This window comes from Dipodomys merriami, unplaced genomic scaffold, assembly GCF_024711535.1.
Source record: "Dipodomys merriami isolate MVZ:Mamm:240054 unplaced genomic scaffold, mDipMer1.0.p SCAF_967, whole genome shotgun sequence".
NCBI classification, from domain to species: domain Eukaryota; kingdom Metazoa; phylum Chordata; class Mammalia; order Rodentia; family Heteromyidae; genus Dipodomys; species Dipodomys merriami.
Genome location: NW_027206587.1, coordinates 245,420 through 269,199, shown reverse-complemented (window position 1 = coordinate 269,199; position 23,780 = coordinate 245,420). Strand labels below are relative to the sequence as shown.

Here is a 23,780-nt window from a genome sequence, read left to right as displayed (position 1 = left end):
TCAACTGGGATGAGTGTCCCTCAAAGACTCATGGTGGTAGTGGAAGGGGTGGAATCATTGAGATGTAGGGCTTGGTGAATGGATGTTACATTATTGGGGTGTGCCCATGTAGGGGATACTGAGGCTCTCCTCTCTGTCTTTACCATGCAGCTTCTGGGAATTGAGCCATCTCACTTCTGCCAGGTTGTAATGTGTAGTCACAGGCCCCAGAGGAGAGGTGCCAACTGACACAGACTGACACCATGAATGAGTGATCATCTCTCTGTTGGCAGAGAATAATACAGAACATGCAGATTGCTGTTGAGCAATAGAAAATGGTACAGACAGTCACTCTGGAAATAGACAGCTTTTTGTGCATGTAGAATATAACAGCTATTTTGCTCCTAACTATTTGTCCACACTACAGTTTGGCCTCATGAGGACTTGTTTGAAGATGTTTATAGGAGCTTTATTTGTAGAATCAGCCAAAGCATGGAATACTCAGATGTGTGCCTGCAGGCGACAGGAAATGAGTGCATGGTACATCTACACTATGGGGTAACATACAGAGCAGTGAAAAGCAACTTGTGCTGAATGGTCTAGCTTGAATTCAAAAGGGTTGTGATTCCATAAACCTGAAGTGTTATAAAAGGTCACACCAACCTAGAGTGACAGGAAATCAAAGTTCCTTGAGTCCATGCTGGGAATCTTCTGGGTTGTTGGTACTGCTGTCAGTAGAGGCATGAGGTACAGCTTTAAAACGGGCTTCATTGAAAAGTGTTTTTATCAAGGGTGAAGTATACCTCCAAAAGAGACGTTACCCAGAAAGAACAGAAAGACCACTGCAGTGACTTGGATTGGTTTAGGGAGAGATAGGGTTAAGCCAGAATACTTGGGGGAGGAGCTCATCCCTTGAGTTGTCAAAGGCCTTGAGGAACCTGAACCTCTTAGGCTTTTGAGATGTGCCCAACACTGTCAGCTGACCTGCATCTGGGTTTGCTCCTTGGCACCAGAGGCATCAAGGTAGAGCAAGAGGCAGTCATCGCTTGGAGAGGAAGCATTTAACTTCTGAGGTGGCAACACAATACTGTCTCACTGTGGAGATGGCTGAGGAAGATTAGCAATAAATTTTTGACATGTGCAAACTCCTTTTTAGTTCTGGGTACCAAATAGCCCTCCCAGAGTGAGGGAGGAAGATCAGGCTACCACCTTGGTTGTCAGTGCACTGCTGTTCATCTGCTTTTTACCTGACAGGAATTGTTTAAGAGTCTTTGTGGAAGACATTCAGATGTAAAGTTCTCTGTATTCCCATTTGCTCCCTCTGGCTTTTAGTTTTTTTTTTTCCATCTTGCTAGCTGTTCAATTTTGGATTATCATGCCCCAGTCATCTTTTAGACTAGACAAGTTTTGTAATGTTAATTTTAGTATTAGTTTCATTTAAATCAGATTTTATGTATTTTTTGACTTATTAAAAATTGAAGTTAAGAGAGTCACTCACTGCGCTGTGTTTCTGTAGTTTGGACATTTGTATTTTCTGCAGTCTAGCTGCATTTCTGTAGATATTCCAGTAGGAGTTGCTACTAAGTCATCTACAAGTAATGGAAGCTTGGTGTTTTGGATGCTGAGACTTGAAATGTACTTTGTCTTGCTTGTTTCATCCATTTAGTCAGTTCAGTTTCTTTTTGCATTTTTGTAAGCAAGCATTGGAATATCAATGTTGTCATGAGTGCATTTAGGGTTGTGGCTGGCCAGGAAGTAACATTTCAAGTCTGTGTGGGCTTTCAAGTTTCTGTCACAGTAGTGCAGAGTGGAGCTGAGGAGACTGTCTACCCTAAAACCAGGCAGCTGGGTGCAAAACAGGACCATGGTTATGCCAGTGGGATAACCATGTGGGAGTGAGTGGAAAGGGTTGTGTCTGTGGGTTGGGGATGCATACTACCTGGAATGTGGGAGGATCTGGATTTCATCCCCACTATTGGAAATAAACCACCTTGGGTTTTTCCAAAACAGATGAATCTGTTTGGCTCGAGGACCAGAACATAACAGTAGAGTACAGGGCTGCCCATGTGGTTTAAGCCAGAGCAAAGCCTTGCTTTCTTTTTGGCAGCTGTGATCCCCCTTTATCTAGTGGGGTGTACTTCTGACTGAGAAGAAAGCCAGCAGTGTGTCTGCTGTAGTTTGTGAGGAACCCCTGCTCTGGCTGGGGTCTCGATGCTAGGTGTTGAGATCTTCTCCAGGGAGAAACATTCCAAGGGCTCTGATCTAGTGCCTTCCATGCAGGCCAGCATCCAGACATGGTGGAGCATGGGGTGCAGAAGAGTGTGCCTCCACAGGGTTTCACAATGGGTTTTCTAATGCTTATTTAAGAGTAATATTTCACCGATCAGATGTTCCCTTAACTATGCACACTTGGAGATCTGTAAAAGCTACTTTATGATGTTTGCCAGATTATCTTTTATTAAGACAGTAACACACAGCATTTTTCAAGGTCCTTTTGTGCTTCCCATCCATGGGAAGCATTTCTTGTGACCATGATGCAAGCGTCATCCAGGTTCCAGCAGCTCCTGCTGTGCAACAGAGGTGCCCAGTGTGGTGAGGTGAGTGGAGTTGGGTAGACGGTCCACCATGCAGGGTTTGAAAGTGCACTGGCCTCTGACATCAATAGCATATACTCCTCTCCACTTTTATTATGGTCTACACAAGGGCCAAGAACCTTTTTCTCAGCAAAGGGCCATCTGGATTTTTATGACATTGTTCTGGGGCTGAACAGACAGCTGTGAGCAGCCAGTGAAAAACATGTGTGCTGACCTGTCACATGTCAAGTGATTTTTGTGGCCCTTACATGACTGACTGAGTGTCCTTCAATTCTGGTCTCAAAGGAGGATTCTGGAGCAATAGTGGAAGGATGAACACTGCTTGCCAGTGGGACTTGGGGTGTTTGCAGAATTGTAGATTGCTCCCCCCACTTCCTGTATTAAGCTATTTGTTATTTCTAGTCTTCTTTCTCTCTGTTTTCCCTTCTTGTCTCTGGATTGCTTTCCTCTGTCCTCTCTCCACTACCCTTAACCTCAAGTTCTTTTTCTTTCCCTTCTCAGGTAGGCAGAATTCTCCTGAGAGTTTGTGTGCAGGGGGAAGAAGAACATCCTCATGGCTGGGAAGGTATAGGCTGCAGCTGATTGGAATTCCTGCTGTCTCCCAGTGTCATCTCTTCTCCCTGTTTAACTTTCTCTATCAGCTCTAATGTGGGAAAGCAGAGCAAGGGGAGTAAAAACTAGAGACATGGCTGGGAGAAATTCCGCTGGCCTGTTCCTGGTGAGGTTTGAGCCATCATGCACAGATTTTATTTAGTCCATTTAATATAGTGGCTGTGGAAGTTGGTAGCAGATGTCTTGAATCCTACTGAAGGAACTAAAATATGAGCTTGTGGCACCTTGATATTATACATGGGCCCAATTTGATTTCAGTTGATTTAATTAAAACTTGACAATGCTGCTAGCTACACTGCAGTAGTTATAGGAAACTTCTGACTTCAGCTTACAAAACTGCGACGGACCAGCTCCGCCGGAGCACTGGGACTGATGGGACAGGGATCTGGGGATAGGTGGGCAAGGAGTAGGCGAAATGACAGACACAGACTCAAAAGAGTTGCATCTGAGTGTATCTTTATGGAGGAGAATTAACATTTTCATACAGTGTGTGATTGTGACATAGATTCTTTTTTTATTTAAGCAAGTAATCAATTTTTAGGAAAAGAAAAACATTGATGGATTACATAAAAATTGATGACTATCTCACCAACTGTTTAAGCTAAATGGTGCGAAACAATGCGTCATCTAGTCAGCCTTTTTATGTTTAATAATGAACAAACCTAAGATAGGGCTGTACTTATATTGTACTCTTTTTATTTTTTTCATATATTTTCAAGCCCCTTTGAAACCATCCTAAAAACCATTTTCAGGTTGAATCAGGCATTCTCCGTTTTCTATAATTTTAATCCCAATGTTTATTCACATAAATTTCTAATTATTATTTTAAACTATCTTGTTGTTTTGATAATAAACACCATAATGGTCCAGATCTACTTAATCTTTGCATAAAATCTAATGAGTTCCAAAACACCCTTTTTCCTTTCACATTAATCCATCTATTTTCATCTTTGTAAACTCCTGTATAAGGCAATGGTTCATGGGTCAGCTCAGGAAATGTGATGTCACTAACTTTATATTTTGTGGGAAATCACCATCTATTCCCTATAATGTAAGATGGACTAAAAGTAGTCATAACTGTTGGGGAATTTTTCTTTTCCTTTAATTATCAGGGGTCCCTTTTTTTAGAACTCTCTGTGCTTTTGGGATAACTCCTTCTGGCTTAGTTTAATTCATTAATTCTGCCTGTTGTAACATATCTAGAGATTTTAAATTTCTATATTTACTATGAATGAGCCACAAAACTGCTTGTGAAATTGTAGGAGTTCCTGGAGGCAGTGTCACATCAAATGATAGATTGATTGTGGCATTGCCCACATTTAATCTTTTGTCTTTATTATTCAGAGAAGCCGTCTCCATTGGATTGGAAAGAAACAACATGCTCTATTCATGGATCAATAGAAAAATAGCCAAAACGAGAATAAAGGCAATGAATGTACAGCCAAGAAGAATATAGTAAGAATAAAAGTAGAGGCTATAAAGGTGCAGCCAAGTGTATGGGAAGCCTTGAACCAACACCCCCTTCCCGCAGGCATGCTCCTTGAAGATTATGCTTTATCTGGCGTGATCTCTCACGCAGACTCTGAAGGAGGTGGCATGGCACAAAACCTAGACCTTTCTACCAACACCTTCCTATTTCATGCAGCTCAGATAGCACTGTCTCTTCCTAGTGGAGTTTTTGCTCATGAATATTGCTGCTAACTGATGTGTCCTGTGTAAAGAACTTGAAAAGATTGCAGTTAATAAAGCAGGGTACAGTACCTTGGAAGACCTAGAAACATTGAAGTGGGTTCAGAGTTAATTGGAAGAGAAGAGAACTGGAATGAACGCTGGAGTCAAGGTGGCTTCTACATGTGAGCTTTTAGTTGGACTGCAGCCTCAGTGTGAAATGGAAGACTTCTTTGCCTCCAGTGGACCAAGAGACCCTTATGGTCAGGTCAGCAGGAGGGTCCTGGAGTGATTTGTTAATCCTGCCCTACAGGGGGAAGGCGGATTCTCCATATCCCCCGTGGGAATGGGCAATTGGCACCACAGCCATGGGAGATGGAATGTAAAATGAGCCCATTTTATTTTATTCACATAAAATATTATAGGCTTGTTAAAAACTTAATTCTCATCCTGAGTATGCAAAATACAACTTCCAAAAAAATGTTCAATTTTTTTACTTTGTACTTTGCAAATATACAAAATAGAAGTTTGGTTAAATTTATATTACATATTTATTAAGGTGAAGAACTATGTAACATGTTAGCTCTGCTTAAGGCATACTTAGGAATAAACGATTGTACAAATTATTGTGCCTTTGAAACCACATTGCATAACAGACTGTCTCCGTAAAAAATGTTAAAGAAGTAAACCAAGTATAACTTAGTCATACATATAGATCAGAAGACAAATATATAGTCCTTGTCAGGGCTGGGAAGGTGGCTCAGTGGTAGAGCGCTTGCCTTGCATGCCTGAGGCCCTGGGTTCGATTCCTCAGCACCACATAAGCAAAAAGAAAAAAGCTGGAAGTGGCACTGTGGCTCAAGTGGTAGAATGCAAGCCTTGAGCTGAAAAGCTGAGGGACAGTGCCCCGACCCAGAGTTCAGGCCCCATGACCAGACCCCCCCCCCAAACATATATATATATATATATATATATATATATATATATATATATATATATATATATATATATATATATATAGTCCTTGTCAAAGCATACAGCAGTTTGAGAACTTTGGCTTCCTCTTTTGTACCTTTAGAACCAAGACTCATCAAGCACCATCATTTAGGCTATTAGAACACATATTCTGTACTGAAATCTCTTCCTCTTCTTCTAACTAAATAATAGCTTTTAGAAGGCAAAGGGAATACAAGGTGTTCTTTATATTTATATTGCATCTGAGACAATCTGTGAGAAGCAGAGTGGGGGAGGGGTGTAGAGTGAGACTAACACCACCACAATGCCACAAGAGGCAGGCCTCCTGGAGCAGAGCAGAGGCCAGGCCTGTGGAGAGGAGAGCCCTGTGGTATAGAGAGGCCTGCTGGAAAAAGAGAGAAACCTGCCACCTGGAGGCTGCAGCTGCTCTTAGTTCTGAGGTAGCCCAGGACAAGGCAGTTATAGACCAGCTAGTAAAACTCCTTTGTCACCTTTGGCCATGGATTTTCCCTCCTCTGAGATCATTACAAATTCAAGGGAATTCTGGTCTTCCCTCTCCCTCACCCCACCCCAACTGATGGATCTAATTTGCACCCTATTATCCACAGCTTCCAGTAATCCCATGGTGGTGTCTTGTAAATCCAGGAATACTCAAGTTGATTTAGAATTGGAATGATAGCTGATACAAGCTCAGACCCATCTGTTCAATTTTGTTTTTTTAATTTTGCCTTTGGATTCCTCCTTTCTCTTGATTATCCATTCCCAAGAGATATTGGAAACTTTCCCATGGTTGTAGTGCTTTGCCAACATGAGCTCTCTCACATGGGAAGACAGTATGAAGGATTTTCTACTGGCAGTATGTGACTCTGTATCCACAGTCAGGGATTTAACAGTGTCTCTGTGCATCGGGCCAGGGGACCCACCTGGACAAGGCTGTCTCTATGCATCAGGACAGGAGACTCATCTAGACAAGGCAATCTGTATGCACCAAGCGATGAGACCCACCTGGACAAGGCCGTCTATGTGTCAGTCCAGGTGAGCCCACCTGGACAAGGCCGTCTCTGTGAGTCAAGCCAGGAGACTCACCTGGACAAAGCAGTCTCTATGTTTCAGGCCAGGGGACCTATCTGGATAAGACTCTCTCTATGGGTCAAGCCAGGAGACCAACCTGGACAAGGCTGTTGAACTTGTGGCACAGGAATGGCAGCACGACTAGTGTTGCCTGGTCAGTTCATCAGAGTGGGCAAACTTCTACCCAAAGCCATCCCAGTCACAGTGGTAAGGTAAGGTGTCTCACCTGTATGGGTTCAGAAATGCACCTTGAGATGAGAGCTCCTTGGATAGGTTTGGCTGCAACCCATGTGCTCACACGCATGGGTGGCCTTTGTGTGGCCATGACCTTCTTACTTCCTTTGGCTTTGGCTCCTCTGGCAGGTAGCAACCAGGTCACCTGCTCACGCAGGCAGGGTGGGTAGTTGGGCCCTCGATGGGCATGGGATATAGGGGCTAGCAGTAGAGTTGGGTGACAGTCCCTATTGACCAGAAATTCCTCATGACAGGCTAAGGTAGTCCTAACAGGGAGCTGTTGCCCCAAGGAGAATTCTTTTTTTTTCACTTTTCCGCATACTTTATTTGTTACAAACATACAATTCTTTAAATATAGACTGTAAAATTCCATTTGCAAAAGTCTGCTATTGTAAGGAGTGTACACCAGCAGGAAGGCTTCTTAACTTTTTCTATGAGTTGTCTGTCAGTTTTGCTAGTTAGTGGTAAATACGGGACCTGCTGTTTTACAGGCCTGTCCGAATCTTCTGGCTGTATTCACATTGCTCTTTTGAAGCAGCCCTGCATGTATCAAAATTGTTCAGAATCTGAGCTTCAACCTACAGGCAGTGAGATCAACAGCCCGTCTGGACTCTGCTTTTTGAACGGTTTTCAGGAAGTGTGATTTCTGGATGGGTACTGCACTTCACGGATTTGTTTGAATTGCCCATGCAGCTCTATGTTAAAGTGCATTCTTCTTTTCAAAAATAAGCAGGAGAAATAATCTTTTTACTTTTTAATTAACCAAGGTACTTAAAAAATGAACTTTTTGGTCTCTCAGCAGATATTCTCAAATTGATCCTACTACTGCAATTTCCTTGTTCTATTTACAACATTTATAGGATTCTGGGTGGATGGAACATTATAAAATGAAAGGTGCAGCTTCACTTGAAACAGAAATCAGCTCTACAAATTCATACATAGGCATACGCACTTGGCTTACAATGTATAAGCTTGTTGGTATTTACAGAGATCAAAGACAACCCTCTCCAAAAAAAAAAAAGAACATAAAACAACCTTTTAAAGTAATGGCCAACCTAAACTCTAATTGTACGTTTAGATCAGGAAGCTGTCTCCTGCTATCAAGTTTTGGTTTTAATTGAAATAACTTTGTAGATTCTCTACTGGAAGGACATGAGTCCCCCGCTTTGGAGTGAAGAGCCAAGTCTAACAAAGCTACCAATAGATGGAACTGTCTCTGAAGATTCCCACAGAACAAAAACATGCTATGTAGCACTGTATCAGAACAGGTGATCTTAACAAATGATTTTAGAAAGACATCTGTATGAAAGTCCAAAAGGAAAACAAAATGCTTAATAATATAGATGTTGTAGGACTTCAGAAAAAAGTTCAGATACACTGATGTAGTCTTGATACTGATGCCACTGAAAAATAACTCAAATACTACTTGCCTCCTATTGGAATGTGCAAAACAATAGACTGTAAAAAATGTGTCTACACTTACTGAAAGTCAGTTTCTAGACTTTTTGTCCAATCTATAGCGTTTTAAGAATCCAAGTTTTTTTCCCCTAGGTAGAACTTTGGGTTTTGAACTCAAGGCCTTGTGTTTGCTTGGCAAATGCTCTACCACTTAAGCCACACGCCCAGTCCTATTATTGGTATTATTTTTTGCTTTATTTTTCAGATAGGGTCTTTTGTTTATAGCCCAGGGCTGGCCTTGGGCCACGATCTCCTATCTCTGTTTCACAAATACCTGGGATTGCAGGCATATTCCACCATGCCCAGCTCCAGAGAGCTTTTTTACACAGAAGAGTGACATGGTAGAAGAAAAGGATTTATGCTTATTATCAATTTAAAACAAAACCTCCAAATGTGTTTAGTGATAAAATCCTGTTTTTTTCATTTTCTTTGAGTCTCTTGTACTTTTTTCTCCCAAGAAGAAATGTTAAAAGGGAAGAAACAATCCACTTGCCTTTCTATTTCCAAGCACAGATTTTTCTGACCATCCTGATCCAGCAACACAGGACAAAACATTTTGCCTTTAAGAGATGGTCTCAGTGAGTCTTGAAAAAGTTAGCCATTGAAGAGATGCTGAAGGTAGGAAAAAGAACAAACTCATGCCTTCTGCAAAATGCTAGTGGCTACTTAATGTATCTATCACTTTCTCTTCACAACTCTGGACCTTCATTTCACTGTGTGCCTGCGGCGAACGCCTTCTCGGCCAGCGAGAAAAAACGACCACCACACCAGGAGTCTTCTCAGATCAGGCTTTATTGGAGAGCCTTTTAGTTGATGGGAGAGCTTGAACGCAAGAGAGCGTGCACCCAAAACATGGCTGCTTATATAGGGAATAGGAACACGGGTCTTTCTATCATTGGTCGTCTGCCTTTCACCGTCACCAGGTGCCACGGGATTGGCTGGGGACTCTACGTGGCTCGCGCATGCGCAAAGCCCAGGACTCACCGTCCCGCCAAGCACTGCCTGAAATGGAGTGGTTACCTCGAAGCTGCAAGGGAGTGGGCGCCATCTTGTAATGGCGTTTACCCTGGCTCCCTACAGTTCCCCCTTTTTGTTTTTTGGCAACAGGTAAGAGTAGAGGTTGGGCCTCTGTCTAAAACATTAGGACCTTGCACTGGCCTTTGCCTGATGGGCGCCTTCCCCAGTGATGACCAGGCCCATCCGATGCCTTTTTTGCAGAGGTGGGATCTTGGGCATCAACCCACTTGCAACCCAGCATGCTCTTCTTGAGGAGATGGTACCCTCAAGTGCAGTGCACTTGCCTCGCACCCTGTCCCAAATTGCAAATTGCATACCTGTCCCGGTGCAATGGGATCCCCTAATCCCTCGGGGTACTAAGGCTATGCAGGGTCATTATCCGTCTTAAGTCTAAGGGGCTTTCCCCAAGCTGCCCAAGCTTCTAAGCAGTGTATTTTGACGTGATACACCTTTTCACCTGCCAAAGGTGTGGCATGAATGACACCAGAAAAGGTGTCCACAGACACATGTAAATATTTTAACTTACCAAATTCTGTCAAATGAGTAACATGCATTTGCCATAGGGCGTTTGGTCTCAACCCCCTGGGGTTTACCCCCACATGGGGAGGATGAAGAAAGGTAACACAGGATTTACAGGCTTTAACAATATCTCTTGCCACATGCCTGGACAAATTATATCTTTTCCTAAGGGTATTAGCAGGTACATGATACAATTTATGAAAGTCTTTTGCCAATTCTACAGGATCAGCAGCGACCAGAGCCACAGCCGAGTTGCCTGGTCCACCAAATCATTACACCTTGCCATCAGGCCCGGCAACATAGAGTGAGCGCGAATATGTCCAATATAAAAAGAGTGTTTTCTGTTTAAGATAAGGGACTGAATCTGTAACAAAACATTAGAAATTGTACTGGCCTGCTTAATTGAAGCAGCAACTTCAAGAGAAGCAACGGCATTTACAACATATAATGAATCAGAAAATAAATTAAAAGGTTGATCAAATCTTTTAAAAACTTCAAGCACAATTAAACATTCAACAGCCTGTGGGACATTCGGCCGAAAATTAAAGACTACCGGCTGTTTGTGTCCTTGAACAAAAAGGGCACCTTGTCCAGATTTTGATCCATCCGTAAAGATGGTCAGAGCATCAACCAAGGGCTCCTTTGAAGTGACAACAGGAAAATACACTAAATTTTTGTTAACTATGGCAAGCAGAGGATGCTTAGGATAATGGTTATCAATTACATTTGGAAATGAGCAATCAAGAATTGCCCACATATCCACTGTGGCTGCTAAAATTTCAACTTGCTCACGGGTGTATGGAATAATTAATTTATCTGGAATTTTTGCAAAGTGCATCAAACAATACTTTATACCCAAAATTGCCTGCTTAGCCACTAATTCAGGAAAATATTGAACAGTTTTTGCTCCCACAGAATTGCCGTGGAGCCACCATAAGGGGCCATGTTGCCAAAGAACCCCCGTGGGATAATTTTTTGTTTTTAATATACATAAATCGATAGGTAATTTTAACTCAACCCGTGAAAGTTGAGCCCTAGACAAAGCTGCCTCAACCTTTTGTAGGGAATTTAGTGCTAAAGGTGTCAGGGATCTAGAGGAGGTGACTTCAGGGTCGCCCTCCAAAATGGCAAATAAAGGTAACAACTCTGACCGAGGGAGATTAAGAAACCCCCTTATCCAATTAATATCTCCTGCCAATTGCTGAAAATCATTAAGTGTTTTGAGATGACCAGTTCGAATGGAAAGTTTTTGTGGTTTAATCTCAGTAGGAGAAACTATGGTTCCCAGAAATTGAACAACACTAGTCTGTTGAACCTTTTCAGGGGCAATAATCAGTCCTTTATCATCTAAGGTCTCCGTTACCTGCCCACTTTATGAAGAGTCTCTACCGAGGGAGCAGCCAACAAGATATCATCCATATAATGGACAATCCGTACTTTTGGAAATTTTTTCCTGACAGGGGTTAATGCAGCCCCTATGAACAATTGACAAATTGTTGGGCTATTAGCCATCCCTTGGGGGAGAACTTTCCACTGATAGCGAGCATCCGGGGTTTCATGATTAACAGAGGGCAAAGTAAAGGCAAAGTGCTCCCTATCCTTTTCATAAAGAGGTATGGAAAAAAAGCAATCCTTAATATCTAAAGCTAAAATAGGCCACTCTCGAGGTAACGCAGAGAGCCATGGAAGTCCCCTTTGGATGGGTCCCATAATTTGCATCTGGGCATTTACTGCTCTAAAGTCATGTAATAATCTCCATTTTCCGGAGGCCTTTCTAATCACAAAAATTGGGGTATTCCAAGATGACACTGAAAGCTCAACATGCCCCAGCTGCAGCTGTTCCTGGACAAGAGTTTGAGCCGCTTCCAATTTTTCTCAAGAGAGGGGCCACTGAGGAACCCACACCGCCTTTTGTGTTAACCAAGGTATGGGTACCGCACCTTCAGTGGAAGCTTTGTTTTCAGAGGCCCCTAAGAAAAACCCAAACCCTTCCTGTCCTGTTTAGGAAGTGGCTCTATCGGCTCCTTGCGTCCCTGGAGACGCCGACCAAGCCCCAAGGCTAGCACAAATCCTTGCTGTTTCATCATATTCTGACTGGCCTCAGAATAATCATTGGTTAAAGTTAGCTTTAGCTGTTGCTGCACATCTCTTCCCCAAAGATTGACAGGGACGTCTACCACAAATGGCTCCATTTTTCCAACTTGGCCTTCGTCTGTTCTCCAAGTCAATTCTTTTGCACTTAACTGTGGGGCATCGGCATAGCCCAGCCCTTGTAAGGTCTGGGAGGATTTCTGAGTTGGCCATTGCTTTGGCCACTCCCCTCTTTGGATGATGCTTTGATCCGCCCCTGTATCCACCAGTCCCTCAAATCTTCTCCCTTCCACTTGGAGAGTTAGCATGGGCCTTTGGTCTAAAGTTATGGACAGGCATGTAAGGTCGACTCCAGTGGAGCCTAGCCCTTTATCTCCTCTCTCTATCTCCTTAGCAGGGAAGTTGCCATGAAGAGAAGGCAAAAGCAGGAGCTGTGCGATTCTATCCCCGGGAGAAATGGACACCACTCCATGGGGGACATGGCAGAGGACCTTGATAGTTCCCGTATAGTCAGGGTCAATCACTCCCGGGAAAATTATTAATCCTCTCATTGTGGAGGAGGAGCATCCTAAAACTATTCCTACAGTGCCTCCATCTAGGGGTCCTGTCATGTCTGTCTCCACAATCTGGACACCCATCTGCTGTGTTAATACCTGTCCGGAGGTGGCACAGAGGTCCAACCCTGCGGAGCCTGAGGTTGCTCTCTTTGGCTGGGGGGTTGTTGCGGGTGCTGTCCGGGAGCCAGAGTCTGAAATGCCCCGTAAATTTTCGGGCCCTGGGGACGAGGGCCCTCCTTCCCGTTTTTTGGCTCTGGTTCCGAATCAGCGTTTGGAGTAATTTGGGGGATAAAATGTCCATTGATGTCTCTAACTGACCTGCACTCGTTGACCCAATGTTTTCCCTTTTTACAATGAAGACACACTCCTGGAGTCCTTGGCGGCCTGGGTATGTTTTGCGCAGGACCACCATTTTGTGGGCACTGTTGTCTAAAATGTCCCAACTGACCACACCGGAAACACCCTTTTCCTTTACTATCTTTTGCGGCCCCGGCAGCCGACAAGACAGCAGCCGCCAGCCCCGCATTGGTCAGGGGGCCACCTACTTCTCTGCAGGCTTTTAACCAAGCTTCTAGGCTTTGAGTTCTTACTGGGGTAATTGCCCTCTGACATTCCTTGGTGCTTTGTTAAAAAATGATTTGCTGTACAAATGGCATGGCTGTTTCCAGATTTCCTAACACCCGCTCGGCTGTCTCTAGCATACGGGCAACAAAATCAGAAAATGGCTCATTAGGGGCCTGCATGATTTTTGTTAGATTGCCAGCCATCTCTCCCTTGTTTGGGAGGGCCCACCAGGACTTGTAAAAGATCTCGTTTACCTGGCGGTATACTTCAAAGGGATATCCTGTCTGATCTACCGTGTAGGGTCCCTGCCCGAGAAGCATATCTATGGTCCAGTCCGGGTGCCCGTCACGGACATTTTGTCTGTATTGGGCTTGAGCCTTGTCTTGAACAATAGACCGGAAATCGAGGAACTGCCCATGATTGAGACAGGTACGGGCTACCTCAAACCAGTCCGTGGGCGTCATAGCATTGACGGTCAGTCTTCGGAGCAGGGCAGTGGTATAATTAGCCGTCACTCCATAAGTCCGGACTGCCTCAACTAAATCCTTAAGCTGGAAGTAGGAAACTGGCTCAAAATTTCTTTCATTAGTAATTGGATTTTCAAAAACTGGAAAAGTGGCCGCCAGCCGCGACCAGGTGCTTCCTTTTATAAAGTGACTCCGCCCCGCCGGCGGGCAGGGCGGGGGGGGCCGACGGGTGAGGGCCAGCTCCGTTTCCTCTTCCTGGCTGCTGCGGTACTCCCACCCCTAGAGGGCGCCACCCCCCATATCTGTCTGCCTCATACTCAGCCGCAGCCTCTTCTAAGTCTTCACTATCAGCTGGATTGAGCTGCTCTCCCTCCTCCTCTAACATTTCTTCCTCTGAGTCACTCACAAGATCACTGCATTCTTGGTCCCGCCCTTCCACATGTAGGGCTGAGAACCGGTTTGCTTTTAAAGAAGGGCATAGGGGTCTCCTTGAGACCCCCTCCTCCCTAAGACCCTTCTCCTTTTGTGAGGGCTGCAGTCCCTCCTGCTTTAATTCTTTAGGATCCTTTTGTCTTTTTTCCCTTTTTCTTTTAGGCCTATTTTCCTCCCCATTACTGGATGCTGACTCTGATAGACTATCCTGATGCCATGTTAGTACTTTGCATCCTTCCTGGATTAAATCAAACCCTCCCTCCTCGAGGCAAGTGCGCACCATCTAAAAGACAAGCCACAAAGGAAGAAGAAATGCAAGCAACCAATAAATATCTAAATCTACAGTGAACAGCATACCGGGGGATACTTACCGACGTCCCCTCTCCGGGTCTTGAGTTCTGGCTCCTGCTCGGCCTCTCGCGCGGGTCCCGGGTTTCGGCACCACTTGCGGCGAACGCCTTCTCGGCCAGCGAGAAAAAATGACCACCACACCAGGAGTCTTCTCAGATCACGCTTTATTGGAGAGCCTTTTAGTTGATGGGAGAGCTTGAGCGCGAGAGAGCGTGCACCCAAAACATGGCCGCTTATATAGGGAATAGGAACACGGGTCTTTCTTTCATTGGTCATCTGCCTTTCACCGTCACCAGGTGCCACGGGATTGGCTGGGGACTCTACGTGGCTTGCGCATGCACAAAGCCCAGGACCCACCGTCCCGCCAAGCACTGCCTGAAATGGAGTGGTTACCTCAAAGCTGCAAGGGAGTGGGCGCCATCTTGTAATGGCGTTTACCCTGGCTCCCTACAGTGCCCTCTCTTATCTGTCAGTGGATAGAAGATATAGCATGGGGAAAATAAAAATTGCTCCCGGATGCAAAAATCAATTAGAAAAGTTGAGTTAAAAAATTTCACTATCATGCTAGTTTAGCTTCTAATACAGTTGTGCTCTTCCTTTTACTAGTTTCCTGTGGTAAAGCTAACAATATGGCATCTGCTCGCTTTAACATGGTTCTATCTGTCCCAATTGGAATGTCTAATTCCAAGAAAGTATGAGTTAGATTCTCAAACGAGAGTAAGACTGTGAACAGACGTGGACAGTATATTCCATACTGCATTAGGAAATACAAAATGCATTCACAAAGGCCTTGCTTGATTCAGGGGGACACATTGCATTTGGGAATCCCCAGGACAAGAAATCTTTACAATGCTGATGCAGTTTTATTTTTCCATTTGCTGAATTTAACTTTCAGTACTGAAAAGTGGATTGCACATGTTCCAGTAATGAAACTAGGTTTTAAGAATAAGGTCTGAGGATGACTTACACAGTCAAGTCAGATATGGCAATGGAAATTGATACTCAAGAGTCCAGTTATCTCAAGAAACTTCTAAAGCTAATATTAAAAATGAATACTTTTTTTCTAAATTAAAAGCAGAAGAAATGAGGCTGTAATTTGTCATTTCCACCTTGAGTTTGGAATTTCAAATGGGACATATGGACTTTTTTCTTGTCTGTATTTTAAGGTAAACATGGTTCTTTTTTTCTTTTTTCTTTTCTACAAACTATCTCCCCCCACCCTGCCCTACCCCCACCCTTACACCCATTATCCAGTATACTGAATGGGAATTGTAACTCTTTCAGAAGACAGCTAATTGATTTACAGTACTCTAAAAACAACCCTGAAAACTGATAATCTCATTCATTTACTGTAACTTCAGTGCTGTTGTTGACAGAAAAGAAAAAGTTACCTTAAGGCTTAAGGGAAAGTAACTTATTAAATTGTTAATGCAGCATTTTTTACTCTCCCATCCATTGGAAACTATCAAAATGCATTCTAAATCAACAATACAAACTTTCTAACGTTAGCAAAGATGTCTACTTTCCTGACATAAAGTTAGAAAAATATTCATAAACAGAATATCTAGGGGAGCCTGAGAAACCATGATCCACATCACACAAAGATCCTATGCATTTCATGATCAAAAAGTGCTTTATCTCTGAGAAATATGTCAGGGATAAAATGGAAATATACAATGCAAAAATCACTTGACACTTTTTCACAATTGTGGATAAGGAGCAAAATAGTCTGCTCTCTGAACAGGCCTTACTTATGCACAAGACTTTTAAAGTGTCCTAAATTAATATTGATTTAAAGAATTCATAATAGTGGGGATTTCACTCCACTATATTTTAAAAAAACCTGAGATTGGACATCAAAGCTGTCAACTATGTTATTCATCAGAGAAATTCTGATACTTAGAAAACTCAATTGAATTAGCTGCAGGATCAAAACATTAACTTTCCCCAATCAAAAAGGATACAATCAAAAACATACCTAGAGTGTTATAGAACAACTCTCAGGAAACAAGTCATTTTCATATAAGCAAAAAGTCACTTCTTTCCTTTCCCTTCTCACTGATCAAGGCCACACGATTTTCAAATGAATATCTACTGAGAGATCAGTTGTGCATTGGAAAAATTACATAATTGGGTTAAAAATGAAAACAAAATTTACAGTGAAGAATACTTATGTGCATGGTTTACACACTCCAGCTTCTTAATTTTATCCACCTCAAGAGCAAGGTAGATGCACAGTCACCTTGTGTAGATTACATTCTACACCCCTGTAAAGCCAGTCAAGGTCATATTTAAGCATCTTCATCAACAACAGTGCCTGAAGTGTGCAGCCATTTACAGACCACTCAATATGAGGGCATTATTGTAACCAGCCTCTTTTGCCCACAACCGTGCATTTTCAGATAAGACAAGATAATTGTTTTGTTTTGAGAAAACCGAAGCTTGAAACTCTTAAAAGACCTGCAATTTACTGCAACGTGACCCAGAGGTAACAAAGGAAGCAGGAGGTTAATGGCTGCCTGCACCAAAAGTCTCTCAATCATTCTGCAGTACATAATTATGGAAAGTGACATTACAAGTAGCCATGTGTGTACCACAGCTACAGCCAGTTGTACCACCTATATGCCTCAAACAGTTCCATAGGGTATTTGGGGGTTTTGGGTTTACTTTTCAGATTGATTTTTGGTGCTATACAGACTGACATTTTGTTTGGTGCAACATATGCACTGAAAGATCTGCTCACCAGATTTGCCATTTCACTTGCTGAAATGATGAGAAGGGACAATAGAAACCTAGAGTTACATCTCTTCACAGAGACCGACTCTTTTGACTGTTTGAAAAAACAGGCTTATCTCTGTAGCTAGTTTGAAATAAAACTCAATTTTTTGAAAAGGAGTTTTAGTTCCCTATTTCTAAGGAATGTAACTATTTTCATTAGCTGGGATGTTTGCCAAATTTTAAAAACAACTTCTAAAGCGTTTGTAGTAAGCAGCTAAAAACAAAACAAAAAAGTTAGTTGCTTCCCAGAGTTTGTATAATGCCATTATCTAACTGGAACAAAGACTATTTCCTTTAATAAGCTAGTATTAATGAATGAATCTCCATGCTCTGCAGATTTCTATTGTCCCTAGTCACAGGAATGAGGATCAGTGAAATGCTACAATTAATCCACATCCTTCTGCAATCTTCCTACAGTGGAAGAGAGGCGAGGAAACACCCCTGCAGGAAAAATAAACCTCAGAGATTGGTTTAAGACTAAAAAACCCACCACTAGGACATTCACCACTTAATCTTACACAGGCAGGTCAAAATTTTAATATAAATTACTTTTGCCAACACATAGCTTATGCATTCTTTGCTCCTTTTTTTGGAGGATTCTCAAATTGATATCTAAAGACTTACATATGATATATAACTGTTATATGGTCTTATGACTAAGAAAATTTCTCTGGTAACCAAAGCTGATGCCATATATGGTAGTGTTCTTGGCATATACTCTATACGCCTCAGACCACTTCTACATTCTTTCTATTCAGCTAATTATAGCTTAGTAGCCACTGGTAAAGGATTGTGAAGACCCTGTCATTTCTACAGAATAGAAAGGCAAGGCTAGTTACTGCAATTCAGCCAAATAAAAAGAAAAGAAAAAAGATTAATAAACCACTCCCTTGAAAAGGAGAGGTACTGCACCTTTGCAAAATTGAACTGGCTCACTGCAGCTGAGCAACAGAATCACCACTGAAGCAAGAAAATAAGTTGGTCTATACAGGAATTGTACATGATTTGAAAATGCAAAAGTTATAGCGATCAACTAATAGCTGCAACCTTAATTTCCATTGCTGCCTCAGAGTTGAAACTTAAACAGTTTCTGCAAGCCTAATGCTAGCTTCTCATCTCCTTTACTAAAACTAGGAATTTGTTCTCCGCAGCAAAGAAACAAAACACTCAAAACACATAGGTAAATACAGCAAGACATTATTGAAAGCAGCTGCCTTGTGGTACAAAATACAGTACAAGTATACGGATGTCATTAAAACATCAAAAATACTATTGCTCCCATACAATTTAGTAAACATTCTTGGCAAAGGAGAAAATTTGAAAAGAAAAGCTATAAAAATGTTTAAAAATTCTACTGTGAATGATGTGAGTAGAGAAATAGTCTGAAAAGGGCACCAATGTTTGTGACTCTTCTATTTCTTTGAACCTAAGATCAACATTATTCTGAGTCATAGTCTAGTTTTTTTTAAAAAGGCCTAATTTTATATACATAAGTATCTCCCTCCCTCTCAGCCACAAATACATGAAAATGACCGTTTTGTATATTACTTATTTCCCAATAAATAGAAAACGATTGTATAGATTGAATACCAAAATAAGATAATAAAAAGATATGCAATAAATTAAAAAGGCAGCTCAAATAAAGGGCAGGCATGCAGTTAAAAAATACTAAGATTGTGGAGATGGGGTTACTTGCCTCCTGGTTGAGAAGGTGTCACACAAAGAATACCTGAAAACTTTGGAAAGAACCTTAGCTCCCATTCAATTCAAAGTTTCCTAGGCCTGTGACATTTCTAGAAATACCTTTTGATGGGGTGAGATTAACTTGATTAATAAAAATCATTTCTACTGAAAATCCACTTAAAATATAGAAGAGGTGATCCATGAAAACCCCAACTTTTATTCTTGAAAGACAGCTGGATAAACTGGCCAATGCCAGTATGTTGCAATTTCAAGATGGTGTAAAAATGCTTCCAGGATATAGTCAGCATATTCACGTTCACATCAATTCCATTCACAGATGGATTTCAGCTTCCACCGGGTGCACTGCTTTAATCATTCATTCATCATTTGCCAACTTTGATTGTGAGGTACTAATAAGATGGATCAATTTCTTAAAAATTTGTTTTAAAGAATAAATGATGCTGGAATTCTGAACCTGAGGATCTTTACTATTTGAACAAATCCACAGATTAAACTGAAGGTGAATTAAGACTTCAGTTTTAGTTATTTCCAACTTCTCTGTGAGGATGCATATTCCATTAAAGCTCAGGCTTGTAGCCATACTGTCCCTTTTGCAGAAAATCATCAAGTTTTACAGTTAAAAATGCAGCCAATCAGTGGCTGTAACAGCCAAATTAGCCATAATTCACTTGCTCATATGCTAGAGCCAAGGGATCTGGCTCTCATTCACACCAATGCCACTTCTTGGTAATGACCTCCACCTTTAGAGATCAAGGGAAGAACTTTAGTGAGCAGCAACCCATCCACTCAACGAGTTTGCCTTGTGCTTTATGCCTGACGTATTGTGCCTACCTCAGCAACCCCCAATGTAAAACTGCTTTTATTTTTTGAAAAAAAAATCCTTTTGCCCAACTTTTAAACTATTTTAGTAATGAATTCTCTAGTTCAAGCATTGGCTTTTGAATTTTTGCATCCCGGAAAACAATTCTGCAAAGAAAAGACATGGGGCCAGGTTCCATGCAAAATCATTTAAAAAAATCCAATTTGTTTTGATTCACTGATGGCTTCTTGAATTCTTTTTTGCCTTGTCCATGATTGTGTAAAGTTGCATTCCTTTTCATAAACCTGGACTCTCAGGACTGGGTAACTGCAAAGGTCTCTCTGTCTCAAGAATTTCCGTGAAGATCTCGATCCAAAAGGCTGATTAGAATAAAGGTGAAGGATAGACACTGCAACGGCGGCTCGGCCAGGAGAGATACTTTAGATTTACCCAGGTACAACACAAATTCAACTGTTATACACAGATGGATCTGGGTAAGTCAGATGTGTTTAGGGGCCCAGACTCGAAATCTATCCCCTTCAGGATTATCTAGATGAGCTTAGGAACCTCGGGTGGGAAATAGAAGCTGAGACACTTGCAGGTGAGGAGATGCTGTTGTCCTCTGCAGGTTGCTGTCAATTTCTGGAACTTTACTGCTTTACTCACTGTTCAAGACTGTTGTCTTATGGTTATTTCTCTTAACTATATTAATTTTTTTAATTTTGTTGGTTTTTTTTTCTCCCTTGGTGGCCTCCCGGGCTCCCTCTCCACTAGCTCACAGGGGAATGAGCAAGAATGGGAACTAGCCAGGGGGATGGGGAGTGGGGGGCCCGGGTAACAGGGTGGGGGAGGCCAGGGGGGAAAGCTGCCATTTCAATCCTCATCCACCTCCTCGCCTTAGGACTCCTCACCACCCCCCCCCCAGCATGACGCTTGTAAAGCTTATCCCTCTGCCACTCCTGGATTTCTTTCATCTCATCCACATACCGGCAGAAGGCGCCACCAAACTTGCCCCAGGCCTTGAAGGGCACGGTGATGGCATTGCGGTAGGACGGCTTCACCTCACTCACACAGTAGAAAAACTCCGTACTTGTTGCAGCCCACATCGAAGAAGAAACGTTTGGAGTCCACCGTAATAGAGGTGCTCTCCAGGAGTTCCCCGTACAGCCCCCCCCCCCCCCCCCCGCCACCGGCACCGCCTCTTGGGCCTCCGGCCAGCTCGTGGTCTTCGCCTCCGTAGTCATCGAGGAGCTTGGCGAGCGTGTCGGAATTCGATGAGACCTTGCGCAGGCAGCACGATGGTCTGGCCGCTCTGGAGGCCGCCAGGCCCTGGGCCTGCGCCAAAGCCGCTGCCGCGGTTGATGGTCTGGCGGATGTGCAGGAAGGGGCTGTGCTGGTTCTCCTTGAGATCCAGGTAGTACTTGCAGTTCTCACGCACCAGGAACTCGCTCTTGAGGTGCGCCGGCCTGCCGCCCTCCTCAGCGCCCGCTGCCAGCTGCTCGGGGCTGCTGGGGCCCAGCTGCGCGTAGTGATCGATGAAGTCGCCCAGCGAGTCACGGAAATTGGCCGCCACCACAATCGAGAGCGTGAGGCGGCTCTTGGAGCCGCCCGTGCCCACCTCTGCGATCTTCAGGAAACCGCCCTTGGCATTCTGCTTCACATCCAGGTAGAAGCGCTTGTTCTGGATGTCCAGCCGCTTCGAGGCCAGCTCCTGCTTCTCCTGCTGGCCGCCACCGCGGGGTGCGGCCTGGAAGCCTCCCTTCCCGCCACCGCTGCCGCCACCGCCACCGCTGCCGCCACCACCGCCGCTGCCACCACCGCCGCCGTGCTAGCTGCCGCTGTTGCTGTCCACTATCTTCTTGGCTACTGCCTTGCCGCTGCCCACTGTGCTCGCGCCCCCGCCCTCCGCCCTGCGGCTCGCGCTCCCGGGCCCCCAGCCTTGCCTGCCGGCTCCTCACGCGCTCCCGCTGCTCATCGCCGGCCGCCGCCGCCATCCCCCATCCCCCAAGGAAAATTCTTGTGTGCTGGGCCAGTGGCTGTTACTGAGCTGGGGTACTGTACTCAAGTGGGCTTCCAGGTGCTCGCCAATGGTGACAAGGAGACTGTGGCCTGTCATCATAGGGCACCACCACCATTGGGTGACCACCTTCCAGGCTGCCTTTGCTGACCGTGATGACCGAAAGGCTGCCATACTTGCTGCCAGTGGTGAATAAGCCCATTTTATAGAGAGGAATTACTATTCTTAAGTGCGAAGACTGGCATTGGTTGAAGGTCACATGGCTGGAATGTATGGATTTGTACTCTGCTCATGCGACTTTAAATTGAGTCTCAGAATTGAGCACCATCCACTGCAGGGCTGGTTGGAGCAACAGCTGGTGGGGTTCCTCCCTCAGGATCTCTGACTCAGTGTGTGTCTGTAAAACCCACTCTTACCTTTCACCTTCTACCTTGGGTAGCCTACATCAGGGTCTTTGGTTGAGTACCAGGCTGTGCCTGCTGCCTGCTGCCTGCTTGCAGGTTGGCCTGCTCTGCAGCCAGCAAAAGCTGAAAGTGTTTCATGTACCATGCACACCAGAGACTCTAATGCATCTATGCCAACATCCTGAGGGCCACTGCCCAGCAGAGAGCACAGCTGAGCCTCAGAGACCTAGAAAACCTCTCTTGGAATGTTGGCTCTGTTCCCTCTTCCTTTTTGTCACACTGTCAAAAAACCTATATGTGCTAGACCAAGGAATGGGTGGCTAGGCCAGTCCCTAATGGGACTTTGTTGCTGTACATGAGCACTTCTACCTGCCACATCTTGGGCTCGCAACCCACTGGTATAAGTGCTAGATAATCAGGCCACCACTTCACACTTCAGGATAAAAGAAGCTCACCTGAGGTCTTGGTGCAAAGTCTACATGTTCAGGGCTTGTGTTACTAGCCACGTCCTCACTAGGGGATCAATAGTGTACTCTCTGTGGCTTCTTCCTCTCTGGGAATGACCAGGCCTTGCTTTATTCACAGGAGTGGCATCATAGGCAGATCCAGGAGATGCGCAGCATGGATGTGTGCCTGACTTTCATGTAGAGACTTAGATGACTGAGCCAGCCATGGATGGACAGGGAAATGCTTCTGCATCCAAGTTGCCTTGATGAATTCTTACTTAGAAGATGACCTGGATCTAAGCAGATCTCAAGGGGAAAACAAGAGTAGATTGGCTGGGCCACATCTATAATTCTAGTACTTAGGTGGAAGAGACAGGTAGAGAGCAGCTGGAGGCCAGGGTTTAACTTCATAGTGAGATTGTCTCAAAAGAAAGCCAACGACTGAGGAGGTAGACCAGTGGTTAAAGCAGTTTTCTACTGTGTGAAAGTGTCTGAGTTCAATTCCCAGCATTCTGAGGACAGCATAGACACAAGCTCTGTTTCCTGACCTCCTTTCAGAGGTAAAGGACCTAGCCACTTGATCAGGGTGCTTTACAATGAGAAAGACACCAATAGTACCTCAGTCTTGCACTGCCATTGAGCCTTCTTAATCTGTCTGTCCACTGATATGGACCAAGTCATGACTTCTGTTTCCCCACCACTAGGCCAGGGGACCCTTCCCTGTCTGTTCCTTCTCAGAAGGAACACAAGCCATGCTTCTCAGGTAGAACCAGAGTATTTTTGGCCGTTCCTTGGACCTGTTAGTCAGGCCGTGGACCTCAAGGAATCTGCTGTTCAAATGTGTGCCGAGGACCAGCTCTGTCGGGACAACGGAGGACACCTAGTGGAGGAACTGCCTCAGTCGATGTGGATGTGTAGGGACTGACAAAGCCACAGCTGAGGACAGAGATGGGGCCAGGGTTGCAAGGCTCCTTCCCCATTTGCACTTATCTCTGGATTACACCCAGCCATGTCCTCTGCTGCTCTGATACTGGAGATCGCTA

The 23,780-nt window shown here is 44.0% G+C and overlaps 1 pseudogene; it reads right to left on the bottom strand.

Moving 5' to 3' along the window:
- Window positions 1–20,743: 20,743 nt before the first annotated feature.
- Window positions 20,744–21,864, bottom strand: LOC138821934 (transcriptional regulator protein Pur-beta-like; annotated as a pseudogene).
- Between the last annotated feature and the right edge of the window lie 1,916 nt (window positions 21,865–23,780).